The following is a 17,218-nucleotide window of genomic DNA, read 5'->3' on the forward strand; positions in this document are numbered from 1 at the left end:
GGCAACTAGGCCCACTCCTTCCAGTGAGATCCTCAGTGGTAAAAACTAATCTTGTTAAAGCACCATTTATTTTCCCCTTCAAATGTTTTTTCACATGCTGCAATGGGTAGGCACTGTGAGACTTGAACTATGAAGAATTTGTTTTCAATACTTCAGAAACCTCATAATTCTCAAGGTTCTGGTAGGTGCAATGACATTACTCTGCAACTGAAATCTCGGGTGCAAGGCCTCAAGCATAAAAGACAAGTTTAGGTCCCAAGCATCCCTGCTTACCTGAACAGATTCTTCAAAGAGTCCTCTGTTCTCAATGGGCCTAAATTCCTTGTTTAAAATAAAGGAAGTTAATAAAGTGGGAAAATGTCGAGGGTTTTTTTTTTAAATCAATGTCAGCAAGACTATATAACTAAGACCGTATTACCTTAATATACTTGTAAGCAATGACATTAACATGTATGTTCTTAAAATAAAATTAATTTTTATAATCCTTCAGAACTAACCATACAAAAAAAAAAAAATCCCAAATAACAACAAAACCCCTAGAAAAATTTCCACTTGTTCAATAAATTACTTTTCCTACTTACCCTGCCTCTCAGTCTTCCAGGAATAGCCTGGCATATACTCTGGTGTCTGTTATAAATTGAGATTAATAAAGCTTATGTTTTAAAGGAGTTTAATAAAGTACAGAACAAATTAAGCCAGAAGTAGCACAACAAAAAGCCTATTAATAGTGCTACACCAGGGCCCTCTTAAAGGCCCATAGCTTTGGTGCATTCCAAGTATCATCTTGCACAGTACCTTGAGAAGGTTTCACAATGCGTCTGGTTTTCAGTAAACCACTTGTTAAATTTTGGGTTAGTTTTCACTGAAATTGTCAAATAATCATTACTCCAAATTTGATTTCTAAAGTACTTTATTTCCTTATTCGATGTGTATTTTGGGGCACAAGATACACAGTGGGTTTTGTTTGATCTACCTTTACAGTGTCAGTTAGTAGGTTTAATTAGTCTAATAATAACCTTCACAGTTAGGAAATGTTTCTGCCCCAGTGCTACTTATACCCCCTTGGAGCACCCAAAATAATCCCTTTTACTATGATAATGCATTACTTTCAAGTTAATAATTCTTTTTATTTTGGGAGTCAAAGAATAGAGTAGGATGTAGGATCATTTCCATGTTCATTTTAATTATCTATTAATATTTAGAGCACTTCACAGAATTTGAGATGAGGAAAAATTACATATATCAAAATACTGAGCTCCTTGGTTTTCATTTCCAAGAAGATGAATACATTTATTACAATTTAATTAAAGCTCAAAACAACAAAAGATAGAAAATAACTTTTTAATATGAGTACTTTTTCACAAATAGGAAGAATCATCTGAAGGAAGCAAGGGTAAATATGTCCATAAATATGTCCATTACCAACTCCGCAAAGAAGTACCTTATGTGTAGCCACAGCAGTGCTAAGTTAGCTGGCTATTTACAGTTAGGTATCTGGGGGCTAAACCTACAAGGGATGTAGGTATGGTGACTCTTCCTTTTGCCCTAGCAAACTAAGGCAAGCATTACACCCACTGTACTGACAAGTCTCAGCTGCCTTACATCCCTCCCTCCACTGCCAGGAAAATAGGAGTATGGAGTGAGGTTCACAGGTCAGCAAGAGGGACACACACGGACACAACACAGGTGAAGAAAGAAGAGAGCGTGTCTGCCATCCTTCTACTCTCCTCAGCCTAAAAGCACTGAATTAGACACCTTTGGGAAACTGGTCTTTGATATCTTGCACTAGGCACATATGATTCCTGTCTGTATGTTTATCGCCTGGTTTCAGCTTGGATAGAATTAGTTTTATTCTTAGTAGCTGGTACAGTGCTGCACTTTTTGGATTCAGGTTGAGAATAATGTTAATAACACACTGATGTTTTGCTTGTTGCTAAGCAGTGCTTACTCTAAGTCAAAGACTTTCCAGTTTCCCATGCTCTGCCAGCGAGCAGGTGCACAAGAAGCCAGGAGGGAGCACAGCCAGGACAGCTGACCTGAGCTGGCCAAAGAGATATTCCATATCACAGAGCATCATGCTCAGTGTATGAACTGGGGGATGTTGGCGGGGGCAGGGGGGTTTGGGGACAGGCTGAGCATCAGTCAGCAGGTGGTGAGCAACTGGTTTTTATCTCAACACATGAGTCTTACTGATTCCTTTTTTTTGTTCCAATTCTCCACCCTATCCACAGAAAAGAGGCAGGGAGCGAACAAGTGGCTCTGTGGTACTTAGTTGCTAGCTGGGCTTAAACCACAACAGTGCACAGCAGGCTTATGATTTCTCTTGAATCACAGCTGGTATAAACATGAGCACAATCCATTTTATATACAAGAACCTAAGAAGCAGGGTCTCTTCTTGTGTGTTAAGATACATCCTAGCTGGGACACTGAAAAGTCCAGCATACAAAATACATAAGGGTTGGTGAGAAAGAAAAAGCAAGTCAATGCATTACTTGTGGCTTGAGGGGAAGGGCAGTCTTGCTGCGAGAGGAAAGATGTGGATGATGCCCAGAGAAACTTATATAAAACAAATTTCTATCCTATTAGGCTTTCACACAGAGAAAACTACACACCTACTTTTTCTTAAACTTCACCTCTCCCCTTGAAGGCTCTTCTCAGCTCTCTTTTGAACTCTGGGGGTTTTTCCACTCTCTGATATCTCATACTTTTAGTACCCTTCCCTCAGCCTCTCTGGACTTCACTCCCTCTCATAATTGTTGCTGTTTAAATGAGACAGACAAGTCACTTCTCCTAGTTGTCTCCTTCTTTCTTCCTCTCCCATAGTTCCCTTGCCTGAAGCAGTATATCGAGCTGCAATACTGCAGCCTTCCTCAACAATTTTTTTAAGACTTCAGTTATCTTTACAACTGGGAAGTTATTCTGAATACATTCTTTAAACCACTCTTAATTAACCAGTGATTTAATCACTTCAAATCACTTAAAGGTACAGTTTATTCTTTGCCCTTCTTTCTACCTTTTATGTGTTTGAATACTGTCATTTTACTCCCAAGTCTCATTTTCAAGATAAATTCTGTTTTTCCAGTCTTTCCCATATCTCAGTCTTCCTAGCCTAATCTGAATCCTTCTCAAGTTTTTTATATCTTTCTTGGTATCCAGTACCCAAAATAGTCACAACTCTCCAGCTGAGGCTTTGAGGGAAGAAAGACGGAGTGGCAGAATTACTTAAAATAGGTCCAACCAAAAGAAATGTGACTCATTTCACATGAAGTGTGGGTCTTGGTGAGTGAGGTGGCACAATCAAAGTAACATTTCCAAAAGCTCAACTCCATATTTTCCAACAATGGTAGAAGATTCAGCACTTTTTGAAAAGCAGAGCCTTCAAATGCACATGAACAGTATAATGTAGAATCAAACTGTCATTTGCTATGAAAATCCCTGAGTAAGGAATGGCCAAAGGCTGATGTCAGCTCTTATATCTGATACTACTAATCACTGAATGCACTCCTATAATTTTTAGTTGGAGGATGAATTGAAGTCTTAATTCTGCAAAAGACTGTATACACCACCTAAGCCATATTTCTGTGTAGTATTATGGGGTCCTCTGCAACTGGATTATTTGCTATTTGCACAAAACCAGATGACTTTATAAAGGTAGGAGGAAAGATAGCAAAAATTTCGGGGTTCCCAGAAGCTATTAAACCTTTTTACTTTGGATATCGTTTTAGCCAAAAATAGTTCTCATAGGAAAAAAACATTTTCTCTCTGTCTAACACTTTCCAAAATGGAATAAAACCTTTAAATGAGCTAAAAGGTTTTATACCATGGTATTCTACAAGGTTTTAAATTATAGGTTCCTGATTCTTCCATCCCTAAACAGAAGCCAAATATAATAATGTAGGGAATATAATGCCAGTTTAGCAGGTTTGGAAAAAATGTTGTTGTTTTTCTTAATACAGAGCACTTTCACATACTCCCTGCTGTGTGACTTTCAAGAATGGTGATGTGGCAATGTATAGTTGGCAAGGTATGCTCCATGACAACAGTTAATTAGTAAATAAATTATCCCAGGTCCATTTCCACTGTGTAATAGCACAGTATGCAGGTTTAAGCTCCAAGCTGACTAATTCTAATAGTTATAAAAGAAATGTTGCTTTGCTTTGATATATGCTTTAATTTTCTCCATTGACAAGCAACAGATTCAGAAGCCAGATATAGTTCTGGTCTCCAGCACAGGGATTCTAAACTGCAGGAACAGCTAATGAATGCATTGGGATGGTAAAATGATGTACAAGTTTACAGCCTATTTTAGAGAACAAAATAAGATATTTAATCACAGACCTTCATAAGGAGCCCAGACTCTTCCCATGGACCATTCTGTATTAAAACTACACAGGAAGGCTCCTGTACCCTGGTCCTAACATCAGGCACAAGAAAAGAGACAACAGTTGCTCACACAGAGATCACATTAAAAAGTCATTTCTAGCAATTTCTAGGAATTAAAGGTTTCCTCTTCAACTTTGCCTTAAGGCAGAGTAGGAGCACTCAAATGGCAAGTTACAAGGGGGAGGCAATTCAGGAAGTTGCTGCTTTTCAGAAACAGACAAGGAAGATCCCTTCACACAACAAGATGGGAGAATTCCTCAGGCACAATTCACTGGACACTGACACCATATTTTCATGCCTGCAATGATGGTGAATCTATGGTCTCATCTCATCAAGTGGGCATAAGCTCAGGAAGAAAGTCTCACCTGCCCTTCTGGGATCAGAAGTTTCTATTAGGGTCACTGCTCCACTAAGAGCTTTCTGCTTCACCTGGGCAAGCCATCAACATCCACCTGGCCCAGCAGGACCTCTCTGTCCCTCTCTCTCCAACTCCCTCCATTCTCAGTGGGAGAACTACTTTTGGTACCGCGCTGATACAAAACCATCTCGGGTACAATGCTGAGAAGCCTTCTCTTTTATTAACTTAAAGAGCAAAATCACTTGCAATTTATAAATGAAGGAGGAAGCTATTGGCTTGTTTTAAAATTGTTAAGCACACTATCTAGGCCAATTGAGTTTCATCATAGAATCTAGGTCAAGATTTTCACATGCTGAGGGAATTCATAAGTCTCTTTCTTGTCTTGTTTCTCTGGTCTCTAATTAGGGGGAAATTTATGCTTCAGCTTTAGGATAGTTCTGTTGAATTCAACAGCAGCAAGGTACAAATGCCTTAAAAAGCAGACTTTTGTGTGTTCACTGAACCACTTGTTTGGTCAGATCCATATGGTGAAAATTGCTACCACTTTCTAAATAAATAGAACTTAGTAACAGGGAGACCAAATTTTCTGCTGCTCTACATCAACAAACACCAAGAAACTCAATGAAGATTCACACCCACTGTAAATCTGACTGCTAACACTGACTTTTCTACATGTACAAGTCTGGAAGTTGCCTGAAGAATAAGATCCCCCTACATTCATAGACAGAAATTCTATTGGTGTCAGTGGGAAGCCTGGGATAGTATAAATATTTTACACACATGCTGGTATATCCTGTGTCTGCAGAAGAAAATGTTTGTTTAATTTAAAGTAAATGCATGTAGTGGGTCACATCCTCAAGCTGACTACACTTCTCTGCCAGGACCATGTCACCTTCTAAAGCTGAAAGACTGCACTAATCTTTCGATGCACAGATAAGCTAGAGGATATTTTAAGTTTCATAGCATAAAAATCATTGCCATTAAATATTAGAAAATATATAACAAAGACAATGATCTAGACATTCCATAGTCTGCTTAACATGAAATAGAACCTCATGATCATACAGTCACATTCCTATACTTTTCCAAAAAGGCTATTTTTAGGATGGAGTGAAATTTAATACTCAATAAATGTGTTCTATAAAAGATGTAAATGTAGAGTAAAACTTATTGTTAGAAAGTCACTTAGATAATCTTCTGGCTCTCACCAGTTAATACTATTCTGAAAAATGTGAAAAATCTACCTGTTCCTATATTTTCTACTGTTTATTGCTGTTGAACTTTCTAGTAATATGTAGTGATAGCATGCTTCCCCCTCTTATACTAAGGTCAGCTGAGCAAACGTGAGGTTTTTTAAAGTACAATTTGTGATTTTCAGTGGGCAATTTGATTGAAAAAGTTTGTCTCATAAGCCACAGTTTGTTAAAAAACACTTGAAAAAATAAAGTCTTAGCCAAACTTCTCTGAAGTTCATTGTACCAAAATTCAGACCAACCACTTCCCAAGATCTGTTTGAAATCTCCAATGGTCAAAATCTCTTTCCATTGAGATTCAAATTTTCACTATGATATAAAATATATAGTGAAATACATAATGGGAAAGATATAGTGGTACTTTGCTGCATCCCTGTTTCATCTATGAGAAAAGTAGGTACAAAAAAAGTAAAATAGTAGAACTGGACACAACATTGCCACAGCAGCACTCCACCACCACACACAGAAGTTAACACAGCCTCTCATTTCCCAGTCATACAACACGATTCACGTTGTTTTAGCGCTTGTTGACAAACATCAACATGAGAACTCATGAACACTAGAAAAACAACTCCTTTTGCAATTTTATTTCTTCTCAAGACAGACCAGTCAGCCTCTGCCTTTCTCCAAGAATGGAATATCTTTCTTAATGTATCACCTTAAATACAGCTGAAATGAAATAATATGACCTATGTTTATAATTCATCATTGCCTTTTTTTTTTTTTTTTTGGTCATCCACAGTTAATCTAAACACCAAATTCAGTGTTCCTTGCAAACCATTCATGAAATTATTAATGAACTTCCATGGGATCTTCTCATGTACTGATTGCCCATTTCAAGTTATGTCTTATGTAGGTTGTCTATTTCTCATTTGGGCAATACATAATCACACAATCCAGTCTGGAGAACCATACCAGTGAATTTATCCACCTTTCTGTCTATTACAACATCATTGATCCAAATTGTGTAACAAGTTCTGCTGAAGTCAGGGAGGAAACCCACTCCCTGGCAGCTTCTGCACTGCATCTTTGCAGCATAGCTTTTTTCCCACCAGATATTGCTGCACCATTTTAGGATAATCCAGCATGGCCTAGTTCTAAAATTACCCCAAGCAGAATAAAAGTCTAATTTCCAAGGTCCTGATGTAATGGCTGAATTATGGCTGAAACACCAAACTCCTCCCCTTCAGGTACAAATTAATGGCTTCAGAGTGCCCTTCTAAAAGTTTAGAATCCATGAATTTCACACACACAGTTAAGAGCACTGAAACATGCTGTCTTCCCTCTACCTCTTGAAAAATGGTTACTGAGCACCTGAACCTTATTTTGAGTTTTAAGGCATGAAGGAAGGAAGAAAAATGTCAATAAAACTAGGTGAGGCTTTAATTTCGCAGTCAGAAATTAGGTCTCTTTTTCAGTGTTCAGGGAGTCTTGACAGTACCCTGTGAGTCTATACCTATTTAAGAGCAAAACATCATTCAGAATGGAATAAACAGATCCATTAACAAGACTTCATCACATCTGCCTTTGAGATCTGCCCAGGCTCTCTGAAAATTGCCTGTGTCCAGTGACCATCTCCTCATGGTTGGTCCTGGCAGTGGCCACTAAGGAGGGAGGATTCAGAAGAGCCATTACTCCCAGTTTGTGGGGGGGTTGGGTGTATTTTTTTTAATTCCCCATTACAGTCACTGTTCCAGCACACTGCGACTGCAGAGACAGGGCTTCTGCAGAGACACACAGGAGGGACAAGGCACCCCTGGAGATGTGCCTGACACCAGCTAGGCAAGTCCAGCACATGCACCAGTTACAGGCAGTCCACAAAGTCCCTGTGGCACGATGGCACCATGGCAAAGTTTCCCTGGGCAGCACAGAGTGTGATAGCACTGAGAAGGAGATTGTCAGGGGAGAAAGAAGGAGGTTTGGCTCCTTTTATTGCCAGACCCATGGGAATTGCCCTGGGCTCCTGCCTCCTTCCTCCCCCACCACCAGCTTGGCAGCCCCTCTGTGCTGTCAGGCACAAGCAAAGTTTCCATTAGTCAGAGGAAAAGCATCCAGAAGTACTTGCTATGGATTTATTCAGTATAGCTTTAACCATATTTTGAAATGCAAGATCAATGGCACTGTATATATACCATTATTTTTTATACGGAACAAATTCATTTTCACACTTGGCATGCAATTTAACACCAGAGTCATGAAGAAGCACAGTTTCTAAAGGCCAGTTTCTAAAGCACATTTTATGCTGGAAGAGCACTGCACAGCTACCCCCTAATAAGATGTAATATAGACCACAGCAAGACATGATAGTTTGATAAAAGTGAACACTGTGGCCAATAAACAAAATGCTTAAAACTGTAAATATTACCTAAGCTAAGAACATGGAGGAAAAAAAAGAAACACAGAAAACAGATCTGACAAGTCCTTGAACAATGTTTCAGCTTCTCATGTCTTGAAATAATTTTCTCATGTTGGGACTGTTGTTTGCTCTGAAGTGATTGTTATGTGAGGGCAAATTCACTGTAACCTTTCCCACATCCCTGCTCCTCAGCATGTACTGTATGTGGCTTAAAGAGAAACTTCCACCCTCTGGAAAGCTCACCAGCACACGACCATTAACTGCATATTTCCTCCACCTTCTTCCTGCTTCTTTTCATTTGTCTCCTCAGAGGTGCTAATGAACTGCACTAGTCGTGTCCAAAAGCAAGTTGCCTTCTCTCACAAGCTGATTTTCTCTCCACAGCTGAACTTTCACAGAGAACCACAAGAACAGGGGCTGCATTTCACCCATAGGGTTGCATTGCCATAGCCAGACAAATCCTTGCTGCTCTGCTCTTATTCCACCGAGCTGGGCATCAGCCAGCTGCATCCCAAAAGTCCCATGGCTCTGTAAACCCAGGACTGAGCCAGGACAAGTCTGGACAAGTGTGCCACGTGGCCACTGCCATTCCTGACCAGCAGGTACCTCCACTGCTGTGCCTGGAGGATAGCAAAGCAAGTTCACATCCTTTATGCTTAACATGGCCTAAGCATAAGCAGAAGGGATTTCTCAAGATCCTGACCTACAAGGGGCATTGGAGTTGCGTGGTCTGTTGACCTGCTGGAGTCCATTCCCTTGGGAGTGTTCAGCCTGTCCCCTGCATTGAGGTTCATGGGGGACCAGTTGTGCCATATTCATTTACCCACCCCTATACAGTCTGGGCCAACTTCCCACCACAGATATAGACAGAAGTTATATTAGCCCACAAAGCTGTTTAATTTCACTTTTGCATAAAGTGTGCAAGGTTCTGTTCATCCTCACTCTAAGGACTCCCACTTCAGGCTGAGACAATCTGGCAGTGTGGTCTGGATGCTCTAGGGCTTAAGAAAACCTTCTAAAATAGCTTTCTCCTATTCTGAATTTATTCGCCCCAAAATAATCAGATTTTTTCATCCCCATCCTCATTCTCCCTCCCCTTGCACCTAAAGCAGTTCCTTCCCTCTGGCTTCTAAGAGCTCCCCTTTCCAAGCTATATTTTATCAGGGCAGTCTCAGCTTTGGCACATATTCTTTTGGGCTCAGCTGGCTGATGTCTTCCCATCCCATGCATTCCTCAGGTCAAAGGTATATCCCAAAATGTACTCACTCCCTCTAACCCAAGGGAAGCAATGGAAATTGTCAGATTTGAGGACAGCAGCTGGGTCAGTGAAGACAGCCAAGACTGTAGAGTCCACATGATTAATTTCAGGGAGGTACTTACTGAAATCATGTTAGCTTAAAAAAAATGCAGGAGGGGAGTTCAAAATTTGGACTGAGATTCATTGTAGTTGCTATTTTTATTGAAGTAGTTTGTGCATCCCTGGTGGACTTGTGTTATCACAATCATTTCTATGCTGGCAACAGCCTGCAATGTCAGAAGCACAGAAGTATGATTTCACTGCAGCACTAAGCCCAGGGAGAATCTGAATCATGAAGGAACAAGCTCTGATGGGAATGTGAATAGTTTAAGAACCCACAAATACAGCTTTGGTGAACTATTTTCTTTTTCCTGAAATGTTCCTTTTCTCTGCTTCCAGTCCACTTTTAGTATCACATCCCAAGGCCACCTCTTCTGTGCTTTAGTCTTGGAAGAAAGGGCTGGGGGTGAATTTGACAATCAAACAGGTAGCAGAAAAAGATTAAATTTTACTCTCAGTCTTCAGACAACTGCACTGTAATCTTTTCATTTTAATGAGTGAAATAATGTTATAAAATCTAACACTCTATATAGCAAAGATTCCTGCTATAGCATCTCACCTATGGTGAAGTATTCTACCCCTGAGAAATATAGAGCAAACCTTCTCTAAATTAATTTATGCTTAAGGAGCATGGATGAAAGCAGTACAAGGCAGCAGAAAAGTTATGGAAAATGTGTGTCTCCTGCAATCAGTTTTCCTAGAAGGAGGATCTCCTGAGGCAGCAGAAGCAAAATTGAAAGTCTTGGGTATTGCTGGAAATAGGGATTTTTATTTCAGCATTTAAGAAATTGGTTTTCACTAAAGGAAACCTAACTCCTATGTAACCTGATAATGATGATGATGTATAAATTATCTGTGCCCCATAGACCATTTAAAAAACAAAACCTGACTTCTTTTGGTTGATTTCACTTTTTCTGGTGCTGCAAACACAAGTGTCAACTTACATGAAGCGGAAAAGGTGTTTAGTGGTCAGGAAACATGTCCTTTTTAGTGCAAAGGGAATGCAACTCTCAGACAGAAATAGCCCACCAAAAAGAAAAAAGAAACTTCATGATTTATTATTCTGATTTACAAGCATGACAACTGTTACGTTTTGTAAAAAAAAAAATCACCATTACATCTTTGCAGAAACCCATAAACACCAAAGAACAAAAAGCAAGGTTTTGCTGTCTCACAACAGCAAAGTAAATTAATGAGGCAATTGAAATAAAAAGCCCTATAAAGCCATTTTTGTTTCTAAAAATCTGTAGGTAGGTGCTGTGCTCACATGACATCTGAGTGACTTTCTTACCAGGGCCAGCCTCAGCACAGCTGCTTTCAAAGTGACGCTGTTATGTGCCATGACACAAACTATCAGGTCCTTTAGACCACAGAAGTTTTAACTAGTGTGGTGCTTAAAGCAGCAATGGCAGACAGCAGGTCACAGCAGAAGAAGCCCTTGCACCAGGGCCTTCAGAAGCAGAGCACAGCTTAACCTAGGAGGTAACAGGGATGTCTCTAAACTAATGCAAACTGCAAAATATCTGGAAGTCCTACAGTACAGCATCAAACAGCTCCAGGACTTCCACAAGCAGCTGTCAGGAATACTCAACATGAAAAGCCTTGAGTCAGAGAGCTGAAGCAGGCAAATTCCCTCCTAGCTCTATTTTTCTACTGTTTGTCTTCAATAGGATACAGGGAAATTTTTTACCACCACTAAATGTATGTCACAGAGGCAATGTATGTAATGTAGAGTGGGGAGTTTTGTGTTAATATCTTTAGACTAATAAAATAGTGCTGTAAAAAACAAATATAGACTTTAAATTATGTATGTGCCATCAATACCTTGGCATACTGAAGAAATTTATCCTCAAATAATAAAAAGGAATATAAATGACAGTAAAAAAATCCTGTTTAGATTTCTTGACAGTTGCCATTCTCTCTATAAAGGTGAAAGAACAATCCTGAACAAAGCAGTAAAATGGATACCATGCAACACAAGTTTTCATTCATAACATTCACAGATCTCTTCTAAAATAACAGCAAATGTAATTTGACAGAGTCATATGCCTCCAATACTGTGCAAAAAGCAAAGCATTTTTGTAGATGAAATAGAAATAGAGTGGTCCTGCCAAAAATTTGGGCTACACAATGTAGAACTTCTTGCCCAGAATGGACATTCACTTCACTTCACCTCCATTTCATGACTTAGTGTTAAGTGCTATTAAAGCAGCTGCTAAGTATGAAAGTAAGCTGATGTACCAGCAAGACTTTAGTGTCCAAGAGAGATAGAAGAAACTTTTTTTAAATATAGCTCACATTTGCATTACATCAACAGTAGTCACTCATCAAATCCCAGATAATATTATTTGGGAACATGTCAGAGCTACCATAATAATACAAACATTTAGTCCACATTGGGAATTTACTAAACACACAGTAAACCATTCCCAGTACAAAAACAATGTGGGCAGTTTTCTGGCTTTATCAAAACTAACATGAAAATATGGAATTGAACAACAACAACAAAAAAAGCAGCAACAAATCTGGTGTAACAACTGCACAGCAAATATGTTAATCATCTAAAATCACTGAGTACTTTAACCCATCCAGTCCTCTCTTAATGTTTCCTGTTACATAATGGTGAATTCTTACAAAACTACAAGAGTCATCTACAGAACATGGTTACAAAGCCATTTCCAATGAAGTGCACAAGTACAGCCTGACTTGAAACAGCAAGGCAAGTTAACAACAGGGTAATGGAGAAGGTGCAAAAAATTCTCATCTCTTATGATCTGCTGTGTCTTTTTATTCAAATTATATTTCATATATATGTGGCAGGAAGAATGTAGGTGGCTTTGTTGACCCTGGCTGATCTGAGGACCCAGGTGTTTCAGATAACAGCAGACTCATTTTGTCCTCATAAAATTTCATATCTCTTGCTTCAGTATCTGGTTTCTCACTAAACATTTGCCCTTCAATCTATCCCAAGGGTGCAGAGCAGTGGGATTCCTAATAACAGCAGCTGTAAACATGCAGAGGGTTAGCTCTACTACCCCTGGGTGCAGCTTCTCTAAACTCTGCTGTCCTCCATCCTCTTAAAGAAAAATCAAAGACTGATGGCTTCTTGAGGGACATCAGCCTTCCTTGATATATTCAGCCATAGGGAGATAGAAACAAGTTTCTCACTGCAGTGATAACAGGAACCAGAACAGTGGGGCTCTCTTTGAGGAGTCAGCTTGTTTTTAAGACAAAATTAGCTCAAGGACTTTAAAAATGCTAAGCGAGAGAACAAATATTGAACTGCATTACTACACTGTTTCTCAAGATGAAGTTACTAATAGTGGTTCTATTAGAAGAGAAAGGGGAGAAGAAAAAGGCTGTTTAAAAAAGCCTGCAAACCCTTGTTTCTTTCAGTGAACATATAGTCAAAGATAACCATGATTCTTTGACTGACTCTTCACTGCGCATTGCATTTGTTATCTCCTCCTGCTCTTGCAAAGGTTTTTCTCTTCCCTTGCTCAGCAGCTGTTGCCACAGGCAAAATCAGCATCTTCTTCATCACTGGCAGGAAATTACAGTTCTAGACATCACTCCATTCACAAATTGTGTCTCCACAATGACTACAATATTGTGAAGCCTGAGCGGCCCAACAGGTTTTAATTTACATCAGGTAACTGGATTTGCACTTGTGCCAATGGGAACAGTACCTGGCCCAGAGAGCCAAGCCATAAACAGGTGGGAAGAAGTTTGGAGAGAGTTCATCACCAGGGATATGAGAAAAGTGCACGTGAAAAGAGTTTAGTCAGCAGTCAGCTCTAATTTTTTTTTTTTAATTTCTTTTATTTTTTTTTTACCACAATGGCTTTCTCCAAGAGCCCTGTAGACTTTAATCTGGGTACATTACACAACCCTGTCTACTTTAGCATTAGAAGGCAGGTGTATTCAGAGACGCACACACAGAGATCGTTCACAATCTCTGAATCACAAAGATATTTCTGCTGGCTCTTTGCTCTGCCACCTGCATACTCATCGTTAAGTCAGTGCCCAGACCCGCCAGTCGACTGTACAAGTTCAGAAAATCAAAGCCAGGCAGACGATGGCGTGGGAGGCTGAGCATGAATTGTTGCAGGGCTCTGACTAAAGCTTCGGCAGGGAAGCATGCAGGAAGCTGTGCAGAGCCAGGAAGGACACTGCCCCGGTGCTTCCTTTCTGCCACTTCAAAAATATCCACTAACAGACCTCTTCTAAAAAAAAAAAAAGTGCTTTGGACACAACCTGACGTTAGCTCTTGGCCTTTGCCTCATATTATCTTACTGAAAAATAGAAGGAAAGTACTGCAAGTAGTTAATAGCTTCTCTTAAACAGGATGCTGAGGATAATGATTACAAGGCACTCTGTAGAAAAGACTTTGAAACATTCAAGCTCTGGACATGGATATAGTTTGTACAAGTCCTTGTTACTGCTTTGTGAACACAGAACAAAGTGTTTTCTTTCACTTACTCCCTTCCTGGACACTTTTCATGTACTCTCTCTCCACAGAGTGTTTTAAAAGAGAATGTCAAACAACAATGACAACAACACAGTCATACTGGTTAGACCATACACAGTTATTTATATTGCCTTTAGTTTTGGAGTTTGCAGGGGTTGTCTTATCGCAAACTTGGAGTCATGCTGAAATGTAGGCTTAAGACAGCTACCAAAATGATCTCTGACCTTGAGTGAGGCACTTGATCTCCCAGCGCTTCGATTAGTCGTGCCATAAAACTGGGTAGAAAACAGCACCCCAATGAAATACAGATGGTTCCTCAAAGATGAAGCTATCTTCCATAAATTACAAATGTAAGGGCATACACAAAAAAGGACCGCAGATTTTCTTCCCTCATTTTGGTGGGTATGCTGCTAAAATCCTGCACAGCTTTACATTTATCCTAGTAGTATCAGAATATTGAGCTTACGCACAAAGATTTATCTGATTCACAGCTAAAAAGTCTCCCTGATAAAATTCAGCCTTATGCAAAGTGCCTTCATAAGCCTTACTGACCACTCAGCATAAGCCACTGCAAGCAGGACTTATAGCAGCAGGAAGCTTGAACTTCAGATATGGCACCTCTGTAATTGCTCTGTGTTTTAAAATTGATAGGTTTGACCTTCTACATTTATCTTCTGTGGTCATTAATCAGTTCTGAGGTGAAAGCCAAAGTTGCAGTGTTGTGTCCTTTCACTATTCATTTTTAGCTAAAATTCTAATCTTGTACGTTGTTTAACATTCCACATTGGGAAAATGTGGGGGTGAAATGGTCCCCAGGAGCTCAACAATCCATGCATAGCAAACCAAGTGCCAGGCATTCATTGTTAAATTATCAAAAGTGCACACCAAATTATATCGTCTTTTAAGGCAGTAAAGGGATTACACTCCTACCTACAAACTAACTCCAGTAAAAGCCTTAGGATTTTTAAACACTATTCCAGCAACTGTATTCCCTGCAAAATTTCAGACTGAAAACCTCAAAATCCTTCTTCATAAATTCTTGAATCACAGACTCTTTGATCAACACCAACTATACCATTCAAGGATTTTTGTAAATCCTGAGTGCCTTGGGAAATGCAATATACATGTAGCAAAAGGGTTACCTAATGGCCATATGGAATGCAGTTTATTCTTGCCCTCTTGCAAGTAACACAGAAATGCCTGTATGAAATGTCTCTGGGGGCCTTGGTGCAAGACAGATGAAAATTCAGGGAATGGGTAGAGCGGAGAACAGAGGAGCCACTTTGAATGTTGAACTGCCATTCTCATCAGTGAGTGTTTGATTCAAAAATGAGGACAGAAATTGATTACCACCTTTTATAACGAGCAAAGCCTCTGACATGATTTAAAAGTTGCATCATACAATCAGACCTCAGCTGATCCACATTGCATTATCTGCAGGGCTACACACAGGAAAAATCTAAACTCTAAATTTGAACCTAAATAATATACAAAGTCTCAGTGCATGACCTTCATATGTATTTTTCAATCAAAAGCTTTATAAAAGAATGAGCATTTTAAAAAAATTGATGTTGATTAACCAGGTCTGACTGTAATTAAGTATATGAATAGAGAGAAAAATGCAAAATTTTATTAACTGTGGAAGGAATGCTAGATCCTTAACTGCCCAGCAAGTTCATGAAGACAAAGGAGATCAGTTTACAAGGGTTAAATAAACATAATATTTTATATTACAGTTCAAATGAATCCAATTTCAACAAAACTGTGTAAGGGTCTAAAAATCGGTTTACCAGACTGAACATTTTTATGAACACTAAAACCCATTACATTGCTCTGAAGTACAGCTACCGAACAGCCAGAGCCACGCAAAGAAACCATTTGTTTCTTAGCCCTGTGGCTGAATTGCTTCTAGCCTCCTTGCTATTCATGTCTGGTGGGTTCCCTGTATTTATTTCTACATGCCTGCATGTTGTGCATTTTGTACTCCTTTAAGCTTCCAAGGCCATGTCAAAACAAAATGCATTCCTTAGTGGGTCAGCATAGGAATAGCCACACCAGACATTAACGTAATAACTCGATGCTTACTGCAAATCTGAGAAAAGTAACCAGTGGTTGTGAAACACGAATTTCTGGTAAGGGAAGGAGGCAGTACATGAACACAGTGCTCTGAAAAGTGCTGCTTTAGCAGGAATTTACTTTGAGGTCTTTTATTTATCTGTAGTATAGGCATGCACTCACAACCTCCTCATTCTGTTTAGCTAATTATTAACTCTGATGAGGCTGCAAACAAAGCTGCCAATTAGCACTAATTATGATAGCAACATTTCATTCACAAAAAATGAGTCTGAACCATTGAGCTCCTTTGGAGAGGAAAAGTCCTTTTAAGCACTTTTCAAAAGACTTCCAGCACACCATAGAATTAGACCACAGATACTATGTATGTATTCAAATACAACAGCTCACCATTTGAGGGAAAATCAGCATTAGATAATGGAGAAACTGTTATACAGCATGACACAGAGTGGACCCTTTGTACTTCCCGTAGCATTCAGAACGCTTCCCCCATCAAACCACAGCCACCACTGCAAAACATGCCACTCCTGAGGAGCTGTGAAGTCCAAACAGCTCTCACCGTGCAGCTGATCATTTCTGTCCTGATGGAATTACAAACATTAAGGCATTATCTGTTGTCTTGGTCTTACTTGGGCCATGTTTGTGTTGTGGCCAGTACAAAAGAGCTGAGGCGAGCCACTGGCTCTGGGGAGACCGATGGGCCAAAGGCTGCCCTGAGGGGATGCACCAGAGGCAGTCCATTGAAGGCCGCATCACGGAAAGAATTATCCCAGGCATTTTGAGCTTTGGATTTTTTTTATGGCTGAATTGCAGGGCAGATAAACCTTTAACGCACCTCACAAGCCAGGCCCAATAAGGCTGGTGCCTGTGGAAAATCAAGGAAATTGAAAGATGTGGGTTACACTGCGTGCTCAGCCACACTGGCTCAGGTCCTGCGGGCTCTGCAGCAGCTCTGGCCATGGCTGCC

The 17,218-nt window shown here is 39.8% G+C and overlaps 1 long non-coding RNA gene across 1 annotated transcript; it reads right to left on the reverse strand.

The window, feature by feature from the left end:
- Positions 1–267: 267 nt before the first annotated feature.
- On the reverse strand, positions 268–17,003 carry LOC137473296 (uncharacterized). The gene is made up of 3 exons (XR_010998681.1): positions 16,811–17,003; positions 582–627; positions 268–321 (listed from the first exon to the last, which is right to left on the reverse strand). It is a non-coding gene; the product is annotated as an uncharacterized lncRNA (long non-coding RNA).
- Positions 17,004–17,218: the final 215 nt, after the last annotated feature.

This window comes from Anomalospiza imberbis, chromosome 1 (genome assembly GCF_031753505.1).
Source record: "Anomalospiza imberbis isolate Cuckoo-Finch-1a 21T00152 chromosome 1, ASM3175350v1, whole genome shotgun sequence".
Classification (NCBI taxonomy): Eukaryota; Metazoa; Chordata; class Aves; order Passeriformes; family Viduidae; genus Anomalospiza; species Anomalospiza imberbis.